The 20,066-nt window shown below is 48.5% G+C and overlaps 1 protein-coding gene and 1 long non-coding RNA gene across 5 annotated transcripts in view; both read right to left on the minus strand.

The window, feature by feature from the left end:
- LOC135909198 (ovochymase-2-like) overlaps positions 1 to 20,066 on the minus strand; it is a 337,884-nt gene that overhangs the window by 146,810 nt on the left and 171,008 nt on the right. The window lies entirely within an intron of this gene.
- LOC135909220 (uncharacterized) overlaps positions 17,489 to 20,066 on the minus strand; it is a 40,768-nt gene continuing 38,190 nt past the window's right edge. Inside the window, exons 1-3 of one of the 2 annotated variants that reach the window (XR_011508628.1) lie at positions 18,995 to 19,124; positions 18,075 to 18,182; positions 17,489 to 17,866 (exon numbers count right to left, since the gene is read on the minus strand). This is a non-coding gene — a long non-coding RNA (uncharacterized lncRNA). Of the gene's footprint in view, positions 17,867 to 18,074; positions 18,183 to 18,994; positions 19,125 to 20,066 lie in introns of those variants that run through there. The other variant, XR_010566637.2, reaches the window with a different exon arrangement.

The raw sequence follows: 20,066 nt of genomic DNA on the forward strand, positions 1-20,066 counted from the left end.
CGTCCAGTGGGATCTTTGAGGGAAGACAACCAGCAAAGCGCATGGTGGTCTGTGATGACCGAAAACGTGCGGCCGAACAAGTATAGTCGAAACTTGCCAACAGCCCAAACTAGTACGAGGCGCTCGCGCTCAGTGATCGAAAAATTGCACTCTGAAGAGGAAAGAAGGCGACTGGCATAGGCGAAGACGCGGTCTTGTCCTTGTTGCTGCTGGGCGAGAACAGCGCCGATGCCATGTCCACTGGCGTCGGTGCGAAGTTCAGTGGGAGCTGACAGGTCAAAATGGGCCAAGATTGGTAATGATGTAAGTAGAGCCGTGAGCATGTGAAACGCAGTGGCCTGTTCAGGACCCCAAGAAAAAGACGTTTCCTTTTTCAAAAGTCGTGTGAGTGCACGGGCAACGTCAGCGAAGTTCTTGACAAAGCGTCGAAAATAGGAGCACAAGCCGACAAAGCTCCGCACGTCTTTAGTGGAACGTGGCACAGGGAAGTCTTTGACAACGCGAATTTTTTCTGGGTCAGGTTGCACGCCTTCAGCACTCACAAGGTGGCCAAGCACATTGATTTTGCGGTGGCCAAAACGGCATTTGGCAGAGTTGGTCTGCTTGCCGGAAAACTTCAAGAACTGCCGACAAGCGGCTAAGGTTGTTTTCAAATGACGGTGAGAAGACGATGACATCGTCAAGGTAACAGAGGCATGTTGACCATTTGTATCCACGAAGGAGGGAGTCCGTCATCATTTCAAATGTGGCTGAGGCATTACATAGTCCAAAGGGCACTACCTTAACCTGGTAATGTCCATCGGCCGGGCGTAACAAATGCAGTCTTTTCACGGGCTTGATCATTGACGGATATCTACCAGTATCCTGATCTCAGGTCGATAGAAGAGAAGTAGGCAAAGCCGTGTAGACAGTCGAGAGCGTGATTGATTCGTGGCAGAGGGTAGACGTCCTTGCGCGTTACTTTGTTTAAGTGGCGGTAGTCTACGCAGAAGCGCCAGCTGCCACCTTTCTTCTTGACTAGGACGACCGGTGATGCCCATGGATGTGTATGAAGGTTCTATGACGTCCTGGGTGAGCATCTTGTCGACTCCACGCTGTATCCCTTTTCGCTCGGCATAGGACACACGATAAGGACGTCGTCTGATTGGGATGGCGTCCCCAGTATTGATCTTATGAGTGACCACAGATGTCATTCCCAAAGGACGGTCATTAAAGTCAAAGATGTAGTGGTAAGACTTCAATATGCGCCGCATATCGGCAGTCTGAGCAGGAAGGAGGTCAGACGCTATCACCTTGTCAATATCACCGTCGATGAGATTGTGCGAGGAAGAGGAATGAGCAGAGGACAAAGAAGCGTCGGTGACGAATGCAGAAACGGCACACTGATCGATAAATGATATGTGGGCTAGAGTCACGCCGTCTGGGATAAGTTGCGCGCACCAGCTAACGTTCGATAAGGGTGGAGACGTTCGATTATACGTAACTCCAGCAAGGGTGTGAGGAAGAGCGACGTTTTTGGCGAATAAGGCGTCAACGATCGGGGTCAAGATGTAATCGTCATCGGGAATGGGAGAAAAAGACCGCAAGTTCACATATATAACGGCATGAGGAGGTAGACGAACGTAGTCCACTGAGCACAATCGCGGTTGGCGTGCAATAGAAGCGTCGCGGTAGCACGGTAGGTCTAGCTGAAGCAAGCCGGTTCGACAGTCATTAAGGGCAGAATGTGCAGACAGAAAATCCATAGCGAGGAAGAGTTCATGGGAGCATTTCTCGAGCACGGCAAGTAGTCCACTTGTGGATCGGTCAGCAACACTTATTCGAGCGGAGCACATCCCTTGCACGGGAAGCGTTCCGCCATCGGCGACGCGAATGAACGGTACTGTGGTTGGTGTTAGGACCTTCTTGAGGCGTCTACGAAGCTCCGAATTCATCACTGATATCTGAGCCCCAGTATCCACTAGAGCAACAACGTTTGTGTCATCCAGTTTAACGTCTATCAGGTTCCCTCCGGTCTGTATTGTGGCCAGAGGATTTGGCAGGCGAGTCGTCGATGCAGCATCACCTCTGGGAGCTGCATCGTCTAGTTTTCCCGAGGGAGTCGTTCAATCGGCGACGTAGGGCGGTGGAATTGGGGCGAGCGAGATGATTGGCGACGAGACAACGGCGAACGGGACTGGTGACTACGTGGGGATGGTGAATGACGATATGGCATGGAGGGAGCGTCGTCGCCGGTGGTTTGAGGAGGCTCGCGGTAGGGCTGAAATCGGGCATGATCCATGTGGGCGCGGCGGTTGTATCCATAGGGCGTATGATACCAATACCACCGGCTGTCACAATGGCGGGCCACGTGTCCAATACGACGGCAGTTGAAGCATATGGCACGGTCATCAGCAGTCCTACACTCTGCTGGATTGCGAGTACTGAACGGCGGCCTTTGACCTCGGGCGTGCGAAAGTGAAGGACGGCGGTCGATCGGCTGGTAAAGAGCTGCGGCGCACACAGAGTCCAGGCCAGCATTGGAGAGCTCCTGATTAACGACAGCTTGGACTAGTGGCACCATCTGGGAGCTATGGTCACAGGTACGGCCACACGTAGAGGCAGGAGACACAGCGTCAAGTTCACGTCGGATGATCTTCACGTGTTCTACGGTGAGCAGAATTGTTCTGACTTCTAATGCCGTAGGGTTTCTTGGGTTCAGAATCATCATTTTAAGAGCTCCTTCGTCAAATGAAGGGACGATGTTTCTTTTTACACCTTTCCACGTGTCCTCGGGGGCAGAGATGTAGGCTGACACCTCAAAGGCGCCGAGTTTATACATTATGCATCTGAAGTACTAAAGCGCCAAGCAGACGACACAAGAAGAGACACGGACGAGAGCTTAACTGATGTTTTATTGTCAGAAACACACAATATATATGCAAATCAGGCAGCGCAACTCACACAATGTCGAAAATCACACGGTACTCAGGCAATAGGCGATAAAACGATTGTAAAAGATGACGATCGCGACAATGACACGTGGTGTATAGGGCCAAAGGACGAGAAATGATAATGGTTACGCGATCATCATCATCATCATCATCATCAGCCTGGTTACGCCCACTGCAGGGCAAAGGCCTCTCCCATACTTCTCCAACAACCCCGGTCATGTACTAATTGTGGCCATGCCGTCCCTGCAAACTTCTTAATCTCATCCGCCCACCTAACTTTCTGCCGCCCCCTGCTGCGCTTCCCTTCCCTTGGGATCCAGTCCGTAACCCTTAATGACCATCGGTTATCCTCCCTCCTCATTACATGTCCTGCCCATGCCCATTTCTTTTTCTTGATTTCAACTAAGATGTCATTAACTCGGTTACGCGATACACCTCATTAAAAACTAAATGATCAAGATTTTTCACCAAGCCCAGCCGGCGCAACAACGTGCTCAGTTCTAACTAAGGGCTTCTAAAAAGGACATTTCCCTATTTTATTATGTATCTTGCGGATTCTTGCATATGCCCTCGCGTTTTGATCGTGAGCGGTAGAGATAACCAAAATGTTCTGCATCTTGTTTGGACACACAGTTCTCGGCAGTCCGCTGTTCCGTCAAAGCCGCCGCCATGGCCAGGGCTTGGGCGAGGAGTATGATATCTGTTTTGGAAACGTCGAGGCCTCCCTTGGGAAGCACGATGAGCTTGATTTGGCCATTGGGTAATTTCGGTAGCCTCGAGGCTGCCGTTACCGGCTTCATGAAACTTTTGGCCGGCGAGTTGGCCGTGCGGCTGCCAGCCGACATATTCTTGGTGACACGTTGCTCGCCATATGACGGCGTACTCGTTGGTTGTTTTCGCTTGCTGCCGAGGGCGGTCGTCCATACAGCTTCATCGAGCTCCTCCAGTGGTGATTTCCATCCCTTCGACGACTGTGGTCCCGGGCATGGTTTCTGTTAGTCGTTCGCTTGGAACGCCGGTCGTCCACACCGGCGGGAGGGGGGGGTTAGGCCTACGCTTTCTCGCGCTGCCGCGCTCTAAGTCCACTGCGCGGCCACTGGCCCTTTCTTTCAACGAAGCTTTCGCACCGATCCTGTCATTTTGTGCGTCAGCTTGACCGCCGTCTCAGTTTGCCAGTGCCGAGTGGCGCCGTTCCTGCCGTTTGTGTTCTTCTGTCCTGTTCTTTGCGCCCTGCTCTTTACACATTCAAGCGTGAACCAACTAGCCCAAGCAAGAGTTACACGTAAGTTGGCGTATAGGCCGTTAGGGTTGGCGCTCTCGCGGGGTGGTGGGAGATTCAAGGCGTCACAAAATGGTGAAAAGTCGACCCACCGATAAGAGTCCACTATCTGCGCATTCCTCGGAACTTGCCGCTTCATAATATGTATAGTTTGCCACGACCCCGTCTTATCGTTCGGCTCGTTTAGATCATCACCATAAGGCACGCGTAACTAACGCTTTCCTTTCTTCCTTCGTCTAGTGCAGGTCCAAAGACTGAAACAATCTTCCTTCGAATATCGTTTCCATTTCAAACCTTGAAAAATGGTATCCGATGTCTTGTCTTGTGTCCTAGGCAGTGGCGCGTACCCACTATGGGGGATTGGCCAAGAAGCAGGCGGTTTTCCGTAAGGTTAGAAGTATAGAGAAACTAGATTTGAATAGTAGAGCGTGGGACGATAGAACTGTAATTTAGACTTGCAATGAAAGCATTGGTAAGAATTTTGATAAAATAATTTAACGTAAAGAAATGAAGTAATAGAAACTATGGATAATTGTAAAAAATCAGCAAGGTACTCTTTTTGCCTCTCTAATAAAATTGTAAACAGCAAGAAAAGCATCCCTGTGACTGGTTCCCAGTGAAGTTGCCCCAAAAGAAAGAATGCTTGTCGAGGTTAGTGATAGGCCAAGTTTGGTAAATGAGTATTCTAATATTCTTCTTTGTCTTAGAAAGCGGCGGCATGAGAGAAAATAAGGTTCGATAGTTTCAGGTGCACTGTAATAAGAACATAGAGGGGACATCGCGAGACCAGACCTGTGTAAGTAAAAATTTAGAGGAGGTATACGGCATCTCAATTTTGTAAAAGATACTTCCAATTGCCTTGAAGGACACCAATTAATATTCCATGGGAAGCCAAGATGGTGGAATTCAGAACACGGTGTTAGCATAGATATTGCAGAATTTCGAGATATAGCGAAATTTCTGTACCTTGCCGCGGTGACATAAGCTGATGTTGGCAAAACAGATATGATAGGGCCGTTAAGGGATGCTCGTGCGAGTGAATCTGCCATTTCATTCAAGTGCAACCCACAATGTCCCGGTACCCAAAGCAAACATACTTTTCTTAAGTACGGAGGTATCATCGAACGAAATGTTCTTTGAATTGCTGAATTTAATGATGCAGTTAGTGCTGTGCATACAGATAGCGAGTCGGTCACGATAACAGCTAATGAGTCTTTTGGGGGGAGTTTTCGTAATACTGATATAATCGCTAATAATTCTGCCTGAAATATAGGTGTGAAGTCAGGAAGGCGAAGGGAGTAGGACCATTGAAGAGATTCAGAGAAGATCCCCACTCCTGCCTTCTCATTGCAAACAGAAGCGTCAGTAGCTACTACGTTGTCAGTGGTTAGCTGGTGCAGGTGGCCGTGTAAGATAATAATTAAATATCGCCTTGGTAATAGTTTAGCATGATTAGGAAATATGTCCTCGAACTCAATTTTGAGGTCTGTAAAGGCATCATTTGAATGGTAAACTTGGCGTATGGATACATCCAGTTTTTGTAACTGTGCTTGTACGAATACTATCTGAGGGCTGTGCAATCTCGACCACGATACTTGGAAAAACTCAGCAGGTTCAGTGATAAAGGCATATTGCGTACGTCTTTTTGAAAACTCATAAATTTTTAAAAATGTCTGAACCGTAAGCATGCGGAATCTGCAATCTAGGGTGGGTATATGAGCTTCCTGATATAAAACAGCGTTGGCAACAAATCTAGGAAGCCCGAGGCATGACCGAAGAGCTTCTCTTTCTAAAAGTATGAGAGGTTTAATTTTGTAGGCGGGGCCACCGGAAAATATTACGCAGCCAAATTCTAATATGGGCCGAACATACATATTATAAATAATCAGTAAGGTATCCCTGCGTAGTCCAGAGCGGCGGTGGCTGAGCCAGCGAAGCATAGCTACGGCTCGTTCTGCCTTTGTTTTAATATGTTCAATGTGACTGCACCAGGTGAGTTTGCCATCGTAAATGACACCAAGGTACTTCACTTCGTCAACTTGAGGAATGATTTCCTGTCGGTATTGTAAAGTAATTTGCACCTGTGCAGTTAATGGGAATACCAATACCGCACTTTTGCTAATATTTAACGACATGCATAACCCCTGTAGCCATGTCTCCAGCATTCCTATGTAATTCTGCAACGACTGTTGTAGTGAATGTATGCGCACGTCAGCACTACACTGCGCCTTTTTCTTCCCCGATTGGCCAAGAAGCAGGCGGTTTTCCGTATGCTTAGAAGTAAAGCAAAGCTAGATTTTCATAGTAGAGCGTGGGACTATAGAACTGTAATTTAGAAGTGTAATGAAAATATTGTTAAGAATTTTTATAAAACAAGTTAACGTAAAGAAATGAAATAATAGAAATTACTGGAAATTTTAGAAATTCAGCAAGGTACTATATTATAAAACAAACAGAACAGAGGCACGTCTTCTTCGTCCTCGCCCAATCTCACTGACCCATTAGACGATCGTCGTTGTCGTCTGCATAGAATACACGCGTCATTTGTCCCTCCCTAAGAGAGCATCGCCCCGATGCTGAACCAGAAATGTCATTCGCGGAAGTAAGGGTCTCTGGCACAGTTATTCGCTCACATACGGCTTCACGCGGTAAACGTGCACAACTTCAGGCGGTGTGTGTGGCGCCGCGTATACAATTTGGACTATCGGGAACGACCTCGTACGTGACATAGCTGAGTCGCCGCAATACTCAATAAGGTCAGAAGTATCGCCTTAACAGTTTCTCAGAGAGGCCTCGTTTCCGAATGGGTGTCCAAACCCACACTCTGTCACCGGTTTCGCGGGGAAGATCATACCGGCCCGCGTCGTAGTCTTGCTGGCAGATCCGCAAGCGCGCGAGTTGCCGAGCCTCTTCTGCGCGTTACGCATCGGCGTCCGTGTAAGTGTCGTCAAAGTCGTGTGGAAGCATCGCATCCAGCATCGTCCGTACATCCCGTCCGTGAACAAGGGTGAACGGAGTCACGCGCGTCGTCTCTTGTTTCGCCGTGTTATAACGCAGAGGTGATATACGGTAGGATGTCGTCCCAATTTTTATGTTCAACATACACGTACATTTAGAGCATGTCTTCAGTTGTTTAGGCGCTCTGTTAATCCATTGGTTTGTGGATGGTAGGCGGTTGACTTCCGATGAGCCGTTCCACTTGGCAGCAAGACGTGAACTAAACGTGCAGCCGTGAATGCGGTTCCTCGGTCTTGCCTAACTCTTGCAGCGTTAGGCTCCAACGCGCCAGTCGTCCAGAAGGATCTTTAAGGTTTGTCAACCAACAGAGTAAATGGTGGTCGCGATAACTGTCAAGTGGCGGCAATACAAATATCGGCGAAATTTCATAACCGCCCATACCACGGCGAGGCATTCTTTCTCAGTAGTGGAGTAATTAGACTCTGTGCATGAGAGTGTTCTATTTGCAGAGGCGAGCAGTCTTTCTGTGTGCTCCTGCCACTGCACAAGAACAGCTTCCAAACCAACATTACTGTCATCAGTGTGGAGCAATGTAGGAGCGGTCTCATTAAAGTGAGCAAGCACTGGAGGTGCCTGGAGACGTTGCCACAAGTCGTTGAGTGCACCTTGCTCTTCGTTGCCCCATGAAAAAGCAACGTCTTCTCTCGTGAGGCGAGTTAACGACGACGCTATACGAGCAAAGTCTGCAATAAACTGCCGGTAATATAGGCACAGAGGCCGAGGAACCACCTGACAGCCTTTTTATCTGATGGTACGGGAAACTGTGCGACGGCGGCAATTTTTTCAGGATCTGGGCGGACACCTGCGTGGCTGACGAGGTCACCAAGAAACTGTAGTTCCGCTAAGCCAAAGTGGCACTTCTCCGGCTTAAGGGTGAGGCCGGCGGACCGGATGGTCTGCAGAACCACTTCAAGCCGTTCGAGGTGTTCTTCAAAAGTTGCGGAGAACACGATGACGTCGTCCAAGTAGACTAAGCAGGTTTTCCACTTCAGGCCTGAAAGCACAGTGTCCATGAGGCGTTGGAACGTATTAGGGGCAGAGCTCAAGCCGAAAGGCAAGACCTTAAATTCGTATAGGCCGTCTGGCGTCACAAAAGCGGTTTTCTCACGGTCTCTCGGATCTACCTCGATTTGCCAATGCCCGCTTTTTGAAGTCCATTGAAGAGAAATAAAGTGCGTGTCGAAGCCTGCCGAGTGAACCGTCTATACGGGGAAGCGGGTACACGTATTTCTTTGTCAGCTGATTTGGTTTTCGGTAATCCACACAGAAACGCAAGCTGCCGTCTTTTTTCTTGACTAGAACTACAGGAGATGCCCAGGGACTCATTGATGGTTGGATCACGTCGTCATCAAGCATTTTTGTCACTTGTATGGCTTCACGTTCTGTGGGAGCAACACGATAAGGATTTTAGTGAATTGGTCTTGCCGTACCATCTGTAATTATTCGGTGGTTTGTCAGAGGCGTCCGACCGACGCTAGACGCAAAGCAGTCGTTGAATATGGCCAGTAGCGTAAGAAACCGTTCTCGTTCGTGCGGCGACAAAGCAGTGCTGACGTCAAGCACAGGAGCTGGGTCTTGCGTACAGGCGGTTATTCGAGTAGTGAACAGCAGCCGCGAACATCCGCAACACCATCAAAATAAGCCACAGCCGTGCCAGGGTAACGTCGCTCTGTGCTAAAATTTCTTAGCAACAGGTTCGTGCGCCCATCGGTGACATTCACGATTCCTCGTGCGACCGAGATGCCATGAGTGAAAAACGTGGTTATTTGGTCGGCAACTCCTTCGCCATGAAACGGTACGTCACATGCTACCGAAACAAGGGTACATGATCGAGGTGGGATGACGACGTCGTCTTCTGCTAGACGAAAGGAGTGGTGTTGCGACAATAAGCAATTAATGGACTAAACCAGGCCTCTTATGAAACGTCACCATGCGGTCCGGGATGTTAATTACGGCGACATATCTCTCAGGAAATCCATTCCAATAATCAAATCTTTACAGCACACAGGAAGAACGATGAAAGCGGCCACGAAAGAAGAATCCCCGATGTTGATTCTACAAGTACACCTTCCAGTATATGCATCAGTAATTGGCCGCCTGCCGTCCATTTATGTGAGGTCCCGTCCATGGCATCCTTATACTTTCTTCAGGCGGAGGACGAGTTCCTGATTCATTACAGAGAAGTCGGCACCAGTGTCGACTAACGCTGTCACCGGCTGCCCGCCCATCCACAAAAATATCAACGTTGGCGCTCACAATTTCTTCGGTGTTTATCGGCTTCACAGCGTTCTGCAGCGGGAGTGTTGGGGGCGTTTCACTGCCTTGCGGCGGGCCTGCAACCCCAGAGGTCGCCGCCGCCTTGCGTTTCCCCGCGGCGGGGGCCTTCGTCCTCGGGGGTCAGCGCAATGGCCGCGTTGTTCCACCCTGAGACGAGTCAGCATACGAGCCCCTTAGACAACGGCAGCTGTGATCCAGACACACATATTATTGGCTGCTATTACTGACTCTCACTTTTGTTTACGTTCATCATACTTACAATTTGCGCGTGCCATAAAGTAACATCGGGGAGAACCGTGCTTGGCATAATAAGCGCTCACTGATGGGCCGTGCAGCTCTCTCACGAGAACGCAGATGCTGACACCGGCAGCCTTCGGGAACGGTGACGTAAGCACAGATGTTGACACAGCGCTGCGTCGCCGCTTGCGGCTTATTGTGTACGTGCCATGCGAAGTGTAGTTGATATCAAGTCGCTATAGGGACGTAATTGAACTATAAGAGCGGATTCCTTCGTCCTAACTGCTTATTCGTAAAGTTCAGGTCCATCGGCAGCGGGTGCACGAACTCGGCGGGACCAGGCCTAACATTGGCTCAAACTCCATATGTAGGGCTTGAGAGGACTGGAGCTTGTGCACTTGAACTTTGAAGGCATGTCGACGCATTTTGGGCACGAATAATTACACATACAGTTCGACGGCTGATCGCGTGCGGTTCGGTCGAGCGATCCCGCTCGGCACGCCGACTCTTGTCGGTGCCGTAGCCCCAAACACCTGAAGTGCCATTACCAGAGCGTTGTCACCCACATCATTTGAGGTTTCTTTTGACTTTCCTCAACCTTATCACTTGAACTTTTACTAGGACTAATTAATAGCTTACTGCATAATTGTTGGCGCGGACGAGCACGGCTTTTTATTCGTTTCGCTTTATTTCTGCAAATCGTGACTATACACGAGGACACGCGCACTAGAAGCACTAGTGGCGGCTGCCCCATCTCCGTATTTTCTCACTTTAACATTGTTTTAAATTTCCACTGTAAACAGAATGCACACACACAATATATTTAAATATACACAGAGGACAATGTTTATTATATTTTTGAAAGAGATCGAGGTAGCCAATTAAACATTATTTCTGAAGGTATGGATAGCCTATGCCTAGAGAATGAATATGTTGCTGTATGTTCACCATGCTTCAAGTTGATTTGCGTGCTTTTTTGACCGTGAAAAAGACCCAAAGACTTCAGTGGCCACTTCAGCAGTCCTTATTCAGTGGTGTCTAGAATGCACGTGAATGCTGTGTGTCTCAGAAATGCTTCTCTTTCCAGTTAGCTATGCTAACTCATGAAAAAAACATTTCTAATAATTTACAACATTTATTAGGGATGGAAATATCGTCAGTTGCATGCAAAGGTCACAAATATATACAGGTGTCCCAATTAACTATCATGCACCAAGATTTAAAAAAAAAGAGCAATGCGTTACTCAAAAAAAAAAAAAAAGACCTAGTGCATATTGCTTACAGTATTGTGGAGTTGCTTCCAGTAATGTTTTCGTTACTGAGACTTAATTTGTAATTATAATTAATTACCTAACTCGATACGTACTATCCTAATTATCAAAGTGTCAATGAGGCATTTGATGGCACAGCCAAGGGACATCTAACTGCGGCATTTTCAGCGACGTACTAATTATTTTTTCCGACTAACAAATAAACCCCGCGAAATGTGGAGAATACCACGTGACTGCGCTCCCACCCGGATCACAAAGCAGCGCCCTCAAACAGGCTCCCTCTGAGTTATCCAGAACGAAATGAAGGAATTAAAGAAAAACATCGTAATCGAGGTGGTGCCCTCATTTGCCGTGCCCTGGCCGAAGTAACATGTCGCGTTTCGTGTTAGTTGGAAACAAGCTGTGATAGCTGTTGTCTTAGCGTAGATAAAGTGCACAGATGTTTGTTTTGTTTTCCACAACACCTGTTACCACAAAAGCCAATTTACAACGTCAATGCAAAGGTTTAAAGGTGCGTTTTGTTTCGTGCCAGTCGCCGTGTCCTTCTCTAATACGCAGAAGGTAAACATGATCCTTGCCATGGGATCTGCAAACGGCAACAAGAGGAAGGCCGCAAATACATATATCAGTCGTGGAAGTGTGGCGGTAGACCAAAGGCATCGACTATCATCAGAAATTATGAAAGCCTGACACAAACCGGCAGCTTCAAGAGACAGCGGCGGATGACTCTGTCTTTGAGCTCTAGCCTACGCACGGATGTTTTAGCAGTTATGGCTTCAAACCCTCATGCTAGCGTGCGGGACGTGGCCGCCCAGGTACCAATTTCGAAGTCATCAGTTTGGAGGATTCTAAATGGCGGCCGTTCACCCTTACCACCTAAACCAGCACCAATTCTTAGGAGACAGGGACCTGTAGAATCGTCTAGATTTCTCAAATTGGGTCCTCACAAAAGCCGATGAGTCACTGCACTTTTTGAGAAACATCATGTGCAGAGATGAAGCCAATTTTCGCAGAAACGCTTTGGTAAGTTTGCATAATGCACACTATTGGAGGGACTCTAATCTACACCGGGTAAAGCGCAATCGGCACCAGTACCAGTGGTTGCTCAATGTGTGGTTCAGAATTTACGCTGGTGCCATAATCGGTCCGATCTTCTTCGATCACACGCTGGGTCTTCGTCGCACTGCTTCAAGCTTCACTCAATGCTGCCATGTCGCAAAAGTAACGCTACGACTGCATGTCTCCAGTGCCACAAATAGGCGCAATGAACGAGACAGGGCGAATGCAGCTGTGTTTCATTCTTGACGACCATGCCGGCACGATTGGAAGCAGCAGGAGGGACTAACCTAGGATTTAAATGAGCAAGGATGTCATTGAAGAACATATTCCACTGTCTAGGCAGCTGATCTCGATGGCGAACAATGCCATTCATGCATCACTTACACGCGGGTTGCCCCATTCTCACTGAAGTACGTGTAAAGACGGGCGACATCACTTTGTGGACAAGACAACGCCCTCACAGAGCTGCTGCGAAGCAAACATCACGACCACCTCTCCAACATACTGGCACTCACCGGTAGCCAATAGCAAGATGAGAAACCGCATGACGGAAACCTGCCGACGCCTGGTTGCTGCGCGTGCTTTTATACCGCCACAGGACCCGTTTGCCGAGCCCGTTGCAAGCGGCGACTGCTCTACGCGCACAGGCGGAGGAGAATAAACGACGGTAGTGACGGACATATGGGGCGATAACATTCAGGACAATCAGGGGCGGTTCCTGAAACGTATTGTCTTCGCTTGCGGTGGGCTTTTTCACGGCTGATAAAGAACAGCAAAACGTGCCAAGGACGACGTCGTCACAAGGTACATTTTGGCCTGCGAATGCTGTGGTTGTCACTGACACAAGCAACCTATTCTGGAGTTTTATGGGCCAAAATCCCGATATGATTACGATTTAGCCCCCGCAGAAGTACGGCCACGATCGAACCCGCAACGCTAATCGCCAAGCTATACTGCGGCGGGCACGACCATTATTAAAATAAAAATGCAGCACGAATGACTCAACTCGAATGGGAGTGCGGGGTATTCGTTAGTTAATTGCTTCTTTCTTTCAATGCGATGACGTCGTTGGAGCCTTCAAATCAATTTAGTGCCCGGAATTCCCTCCACGCACCTCATTGCTATATTCGCAAAACACAAAGAGCAATCGCATATAAAGGGGGAAAAGATTCGTAGCCATTCCACTGTGTGAAGGTGGAGGACCAGCGAAACTGCTTAGCACACGACACAGAGGTGACACAGAATTGTGAACAAAGTTACGAATTCATTTATTGTCTTGGTGGTCATCGTGACGAACTGTACACGTCCACATTTATTGTCTGTCATTCACGTGGACGACGGGATCGCCGCCCCGAGGAAACAAAACACGCGTCACTGAGCACGTGCTGGTGGGCAAGTTGGTTATGCATGACTACAAAGAACAGACGAAGGAAGCGCCTACGTGTCTCCTTCGTCTGTTGTTTTATTTGGCGCCTTCTTTGTAACCAAGACACGCATGACGTTTCGACGAGACCACTGACGCGGGAGAGCGGAAGGAAGCTAGACACGCAAGCGCTTGGGGAACGCCGACAGAGAGAGGGCGGTGCGAACGCGAAGACATGGCCGACGCGGGTACCGGCCTTTTTGTCTAAGATCCGAATTTGGGCGAAGATCAACGACCTTCACGGTTTACGACACCCCAATTCCCTCGATTGGTGAGTTGGAAGCGCACACTTTTCTCGGCCGACCAGCAGGATTCTCGGTGCTACCGGACCGGGCGACGGTGGACGAAGCCATCAGCGTGGGTCGTCGCCTGCTTACCTCGGTGCTCGCTCGGTGGCAGAGATTGGACGCTGTTAAACATTTGTATATCCCGCGCTCAACCTTATCATGAGGTTTGGCTCCCTTGGTAAGGCCGGGTAAGGCAGAGTGGTCTCGCCTGGACACAACGCTCCACCCGCAGATTAAGCGGACGCTCTACCTACATGCCAAGGTTTCCAAAGACTACATTTACGGTAGCTCCAAGGCCGGCGCGATCGGCGTTCCAGTGGCTGCAGAAATCAGTTATGATTGTAGAGTAGATAACGCTTTCGAACTCCTCTGCAGACACGGAAGTCCAGGAGATGGCGTTGAGGGCGCCGTTAGGGTTGGCGTCTGACACCACGTGGCGAAAGGAATTTCATCCGACCAACTTCGTCGAAATGAGGCGTGACTTCTCCTGCGATGGTTGGCGTCCCGCAGCTCGTGCACAAAGAACTTTCTCTCACCCGACCTTCTTCCACCAGGCTTCGTCGAAATGAAGCGTGACTTCCTAACTCACTATGACCGTTTCGAGAGTCTACACCTGTCTGCCGAAAGCCCCGCAGTGTACATGCCTTTGTGTGTGTGTGTGTGAGAGAGAGAGAGAGAGTTTAGAGAGGCCCTTTCCTCGAATTGGACCTAGAAGAGAACTTTCACGAACCCGCAAAGCGCAGAAGAGGCGGAAAGGCGTCTACAATTGCAGGAGGCGGGACGACTTCTTCCTTTCAGCAGGTTCGGTATAACCAGAGAAGGAGGGGCTCTTTCTGCGCCGGTCATGTGACATCAACGGAAGCAAGATCCCGCCCACGATTGTAGAGAGCCTATTTAAGGGGCTTCGAAATGTACTTTTAATCACTTCATACTCTTCTCATTTTCTTTCATCTGCCTTTGAATAAACCGTGCAAGTTTCGCACTAGAAAATCGTCTCGCGCTTGCTTGGTCGCCATCGTCTACCGGATGCCTGCAGCCCGCCGACAACGCCACGCTACCCAATAAGTAACGTCGGTCGAGCTTCGATAGGCAGGCGCCGCTACAACTCGGGAGCAGTACGATACGCTACCCTGGAGTACGCAACAGCGCTCACGCCGATAACCAGCGAGCGACTGTGTCGGCTTGCAGAGCCTGTTGACACGGCTGCCTACCACGCCGGCGAGCCACTTCTGGGCCACTGCGCAAGGCTTCTCGGCGAGTGGGTGTCGCCTAGGAGGGCCCCCGCATCTCCAGGGGTGACGTGACGCTCGGCGGCGAGAGGGTACTCGGGACGGCACTGGCGGACGCACGAAACCGCATTCTCGGCCAACCGCGGGGAGATGGAGCGCGTCGCTTGTGCGCACCGGCCAATTGAAGAGGCTTGCCGACTGGCGTTTCGTTCACCAGCCTCGACTCGACGACGTTCCCCTAAACGCAGCGAGGCCATAGGCTACGGCCGTGGACCAAAGGTGTAGGGCACGTGGCGGTCATCCGGAGACCATAAAATAAAGAACCAACTTTAGAGAAGGGAAACAGAACCTTCCGCACTGGTACGAAAATAAGCAGCGGCAGCGGATGGAACTTAGCGGGGCGGACGCCAGATGGCATTGCTCAACCAGGAAGCGGAAGTGCAGTTCTCTAAATCCAATATGGCCGCTTTCCGCCAGTGGCGTGCACTGGTACGCGCCGTGCTCGCCCTGCTGCCTATCCGGCATGCCTCATTGCCTAGGCTGCCGCGTAGCTGGTGCGTTCTAATTGCCAGGAGACCAAAGAGCCTCTACTGACGCCCATACAAACAAGCCACAAGTGAGTGAACAGGACGTGCGACTTCATTGGCAGAAGAAGAGCAGTGCACCTTCTCGTAGAAGAGCACAAATAAAATTTGCATTTCGAGATGCGCTGAGCTCACTTACGTCGTCGCACATGGCGGTCTGGTAACAAGCGACAATCAGCAGCGCAAGCAAATTGGCCCCACCTGTTTGCATCGACAGTCGCCGCAACTTGCATTGCGAAGTAATCAGGTGACGCAGGCATCTGCTGCCGCAGCCAACAGAGCGACATGGACTACCCGGCATTTTAGCGTTACGTCCTTTCCGACCTGCACGTTTCTTTTTGTTCTTTCGTGTGCCGCTAAGGTGTAACTCGCACTTGGTGCCCTCACATTCTCAATATGGGCATAGTCGGTTTTGTAGGCATCACCATTTTGCAGCCACTTTTGCAGAGGCCTTTCCACCCATGTAGTTATCAACTTCAAACACTTAGGATCATGCAATCACGTATGCTAGTCTCAGTTCACGCCACATCACGGCTGATGAAGGCCTACAAACATAATTTGCCCGCTGCTGCAGCAGGAAACGTCGAACGGGGAGCACCAATTACGGTGTGTGTAAATTGGGAGTCATTGTCGCTGTGTGGACTGCAGGAGCAGATGGTTACCTCGTGAGACTGTTGCCCAATTGCAGCTGACCAGGTCGCCACATCCAAGAAACATAACACGGCAACCATGATCAAATGAAATTTGGCATTCAATCACCGCATAAGGTTCAGACAATACACTCTACATTGGCTAAGATCCACATGACAACAGTGAGCATTCCCGCACTACGGGTCGCTAACAGAACATTCAGCTATCCGGCTTCAGGCACAGTGCTTGCCTTCGTCGCACATGGAGGTCTAGCAACGAGCGACAACCAGGTGCGCAAGCACATTGTACAGTGTCCCACCTGTTTGCGTCGACAGTCGCTGTAAGTTGCATTGCGAATCAATTGGGTGATGCACGCATTTGCTTCCATAGCCAACACAGCGACATGAACTACCTGGCATTTTAGCGTTACCCCCTTTCCAACCTGCACGTTTCTTTTTGTTCTTTGGGTGGCCTCTAATGTGTCGTTCAAACTTGGTGCCCCACCTTCTCTCAATGTGGACATGGTCTGTTTGGTGCGAATCTCCATTTTGCAGGCCTTTCCACCCATGTGGATATCAACCCCATACATTTCGGACCATGTAATCACGTATGATAGCCTCCGTTGACGCCAAATCATGGCCGAGGAAGGCCACAAGCAAAATTTGCACACGGCTGCAGCAGGAACGGACGGAACAGGGAGCATTAATAACGGTGCGTGTACACAGGGAGTCTATGTCACTGTGCGGACTGCAGGAGCAGATGCTTACCTTGAAAGGCTGTTGCCCAATTCAACTGACCGCGCTCCTACATACGAGAAACGTAACACAGTGACGAGTACCAAGTCGGACAGCAGCGAAACAAGATTGCGCAATGAATGACTTCAATGTACCTTGCGCCAAAAACGCAGGCTGTCGAGTAAGAATAGCAATTCTGAAGGAGACTAGGAATTAAATATGGGAATGAGAAAGCTTGCATTCAAGAAAGAAGCCACTCTACCTTGCAAGCACTGAAAGCCAAAAACATTAGGAAAAGTTTAATGCTATATAGCACACAGTGCAAATGTTAATGCAAGACACGCCAATGCCGTATCAGCTATTTCAGGAGAGGAATTGCGCATGGCAACGTACACTAGAAAATACTGCTACAGATATGTTATGCTACTAGACAGTGACTGGTACTAAGTAAGAGCAAATAATTGGTTGACTTTTAATGTTTGGATGAGGAAGAGGAATGATCTTTAACAAGAATGTGGAATGAAAAAGCTTGTATTCATTGAAAAAAAATTATACTTGGCACAAATGGTATTTCACAAGGCCAGGAAGCTCATTAAGGAAGGGCAAGCTGACAGAACACTTTCGGCCAGCGTCGTCTGTGCTTGTTCAGCGGTTGCAGGTACATCTGAAGACACAAAATTTTTGTTGTTGAGGTACCTCGTTGACTAGGCCAATATCCGTGCTGGTAGAATGATGGCTGAAGCTATTTTCAGTCTTGACACTCCTCTGCAGATTTCATATCTCATACAAATTCTGCATCAGCTTCTTTGTTCGTGGTGTAACAGCCTTGGAAATTTGGCTCCAGCCCCTTCCTGTCGGTGAAGACGGGGGCTCCCGTGATGACCAACATGTGCTCGGCACAGACTCTGTTGGGGCAGAACCGTGACACATGAGTTACAGCAGAGAATATCCAAACTCATGTAGTGTTTTCTTTTATGTTCGAACCAATTATACTGAACTGTAAATACGAACAAACGTTCATATCATCTGCTACAAACAAATTACATATATCTGAAGACTAGCAAGCCAATACAGCATATATCAAGTATATTTATTTCTGAACCAGGTGTTTACCTTGTAGTAGCAGCCACCGCACAAGGACCTTGTTGAAGCAGGCAGCAGCTTCTATTTAGTGCGTGGAGTGTGTTGCTTTATACTGGTGCCGTCCTCATTACTGCATGTCTGGAACAGAAATTTTGGCTGCATCAGAAATTGAATAACCACAACTTTGCAATATGAAATGCGAAAAGGGGTGACATATACATTGTAATCGTTTGTGACTACAGAACACATGCCAATGTACACTGTTTGTTCTAGGGTGCTTAGCAGCATGGTAAATGAATATTGCTACTCTTCATAAAATTGATGTCTGTCTAACTACAACGCATGTCAACAGCGTAAGTATTATTAAGATCAAAAATGAGAAAATTTGTGCGCTCATTTATACACTAGAAGAGATCGCACTGCTGCTTTCACAAGCAAATGCATGAAAGACATGAAGCTATTAGAAATGATGCATTCTTTTCCTGCAAGAACGTGATGCACCGCTTCACTACTACAAAAACAAATGTCCTCAGGTAAACCAAACTGAACAGCAAGAACATTTGTGGAAACAACAGGTACGAAATATGGGTGAATTTTCATGCGTGCAAGTGTTTGATACATTAAATCCAGTGCTTTAGCTTCAGTTTATCAAAGAGTTATTCGGTTCTGTAGACGAAAGAACTTGCAGGCGGACTTGAAAAAAAAATACATTGATAAGGCTACTCTGTCACCCATGGCTACGGCTACAACGAGATGAAAAATCTGACGCGCGTTCCGATATCGCTTTCTTTTTCGTGAATTCGCAACTAAAAGTTTATTTCGGCAACAGCAACGGAGGGTCCTGACTGCCCATATGTAATGCAGCATCTAGTTCGGTAACTTGTCTCCACCTGTAACTTAACGAGAGCAATATTACATAAGGATTCAGGCAGCGATATTAAACGACTCACCGGTACTGCTGTCCTCAGTCGCAGAATACGGTTCCCGTTTCGATGCAGATGCATGGCTCACGACTGAAACCCAACCTTCGGCCTTACATGTCCGCTTGCAAACACGTCACTTCACCCCAAGTTAAATAACGCGAGACATCCAAGCGCAATAAACTAGCTTTAGCAACCAAGAAGCAACCAGCCTAAGTGTACGAACGAATGAATCCGTGCCACCATGCACTTGAAAATACCGGTAAAAATTTTAAACCTTTGCCAGAGGTCACGTGAAAGATTGATGATGCTGAAAGCTGTTTGCATTTATAATGACAAAAAACAATACGTTTACTGATTAAAAGTACAGTATCTAATTAGCAATGATAATTTTGTGGCCTATTTTATGTAATAAACATTCTGCGGTAATTGTAGGAGAAAGCACGTAAGAAAAAAATGCGCTTATTACGGCGCCCCTAGCGGGAGATATTGAAACTAACTCGGGCATCCCTTGAGTGCTTCTACTATGCTTGTTTTATTAGAAGCGGCGGATGGACGTGGGGATGGATGTTATGAGCGTCCCCTTTAGAACGGGGCGGTGGGTTGCGCCACCAAGTTCTTGCTATTATACTGTCTAATGTCCTACCTACGTTAAACAATAAGAAAATAAAAAATAAACACTATGAATTCCCACAACCAAATTTTCTGATCCCCTATTGCGAACTGTGCTTTTGTACGTCTCCGTCTTTTGTCGTTTCCCTACTTTTCTTCCACCAATCCTCCAGTCGCCTCTTACTAATGTCTATTGCGGACACGTTTGCTTTACCACTGCTCCCTCTAAACCCAAGGGCTTCAACGAGGCCAGTGGTGCCTAAATCGACCGCTGGGTAGACGTCTTCACATTCTAATAAAACATGCTCCGTAGTTCCCTAGCTTTACCACAGCAAGCACATGCTTCTTCTTCCTTCTTATATCTCGCTTTATAGGTGCGTGTTCTAAGGCATCCTGATCTCTCTTCGAAAAGTAATGAGCTTCCCTTTGAGTTATCATAAATGGTTTCTTTCCTGATTTCGTTTTTTCCTCTTAAGTAGTTACTCATGGC

Source organism: Dermacentor albipictus, chromosome 9 (genome assembly GCF_038994185.2).
Source record: "Dermacentor albipictus isolate Rhodes 1998 colony chromosome 9, USDA_Dalb.pri_finalv2, whole genome shotgun sequence".
Taxonomy (NCBI): Eukaryota; Metazoa; Arthropoda; class Arachnida; order Ixodida; family Ixodidae; genus Dermacentor; species Dermacentor albipictus.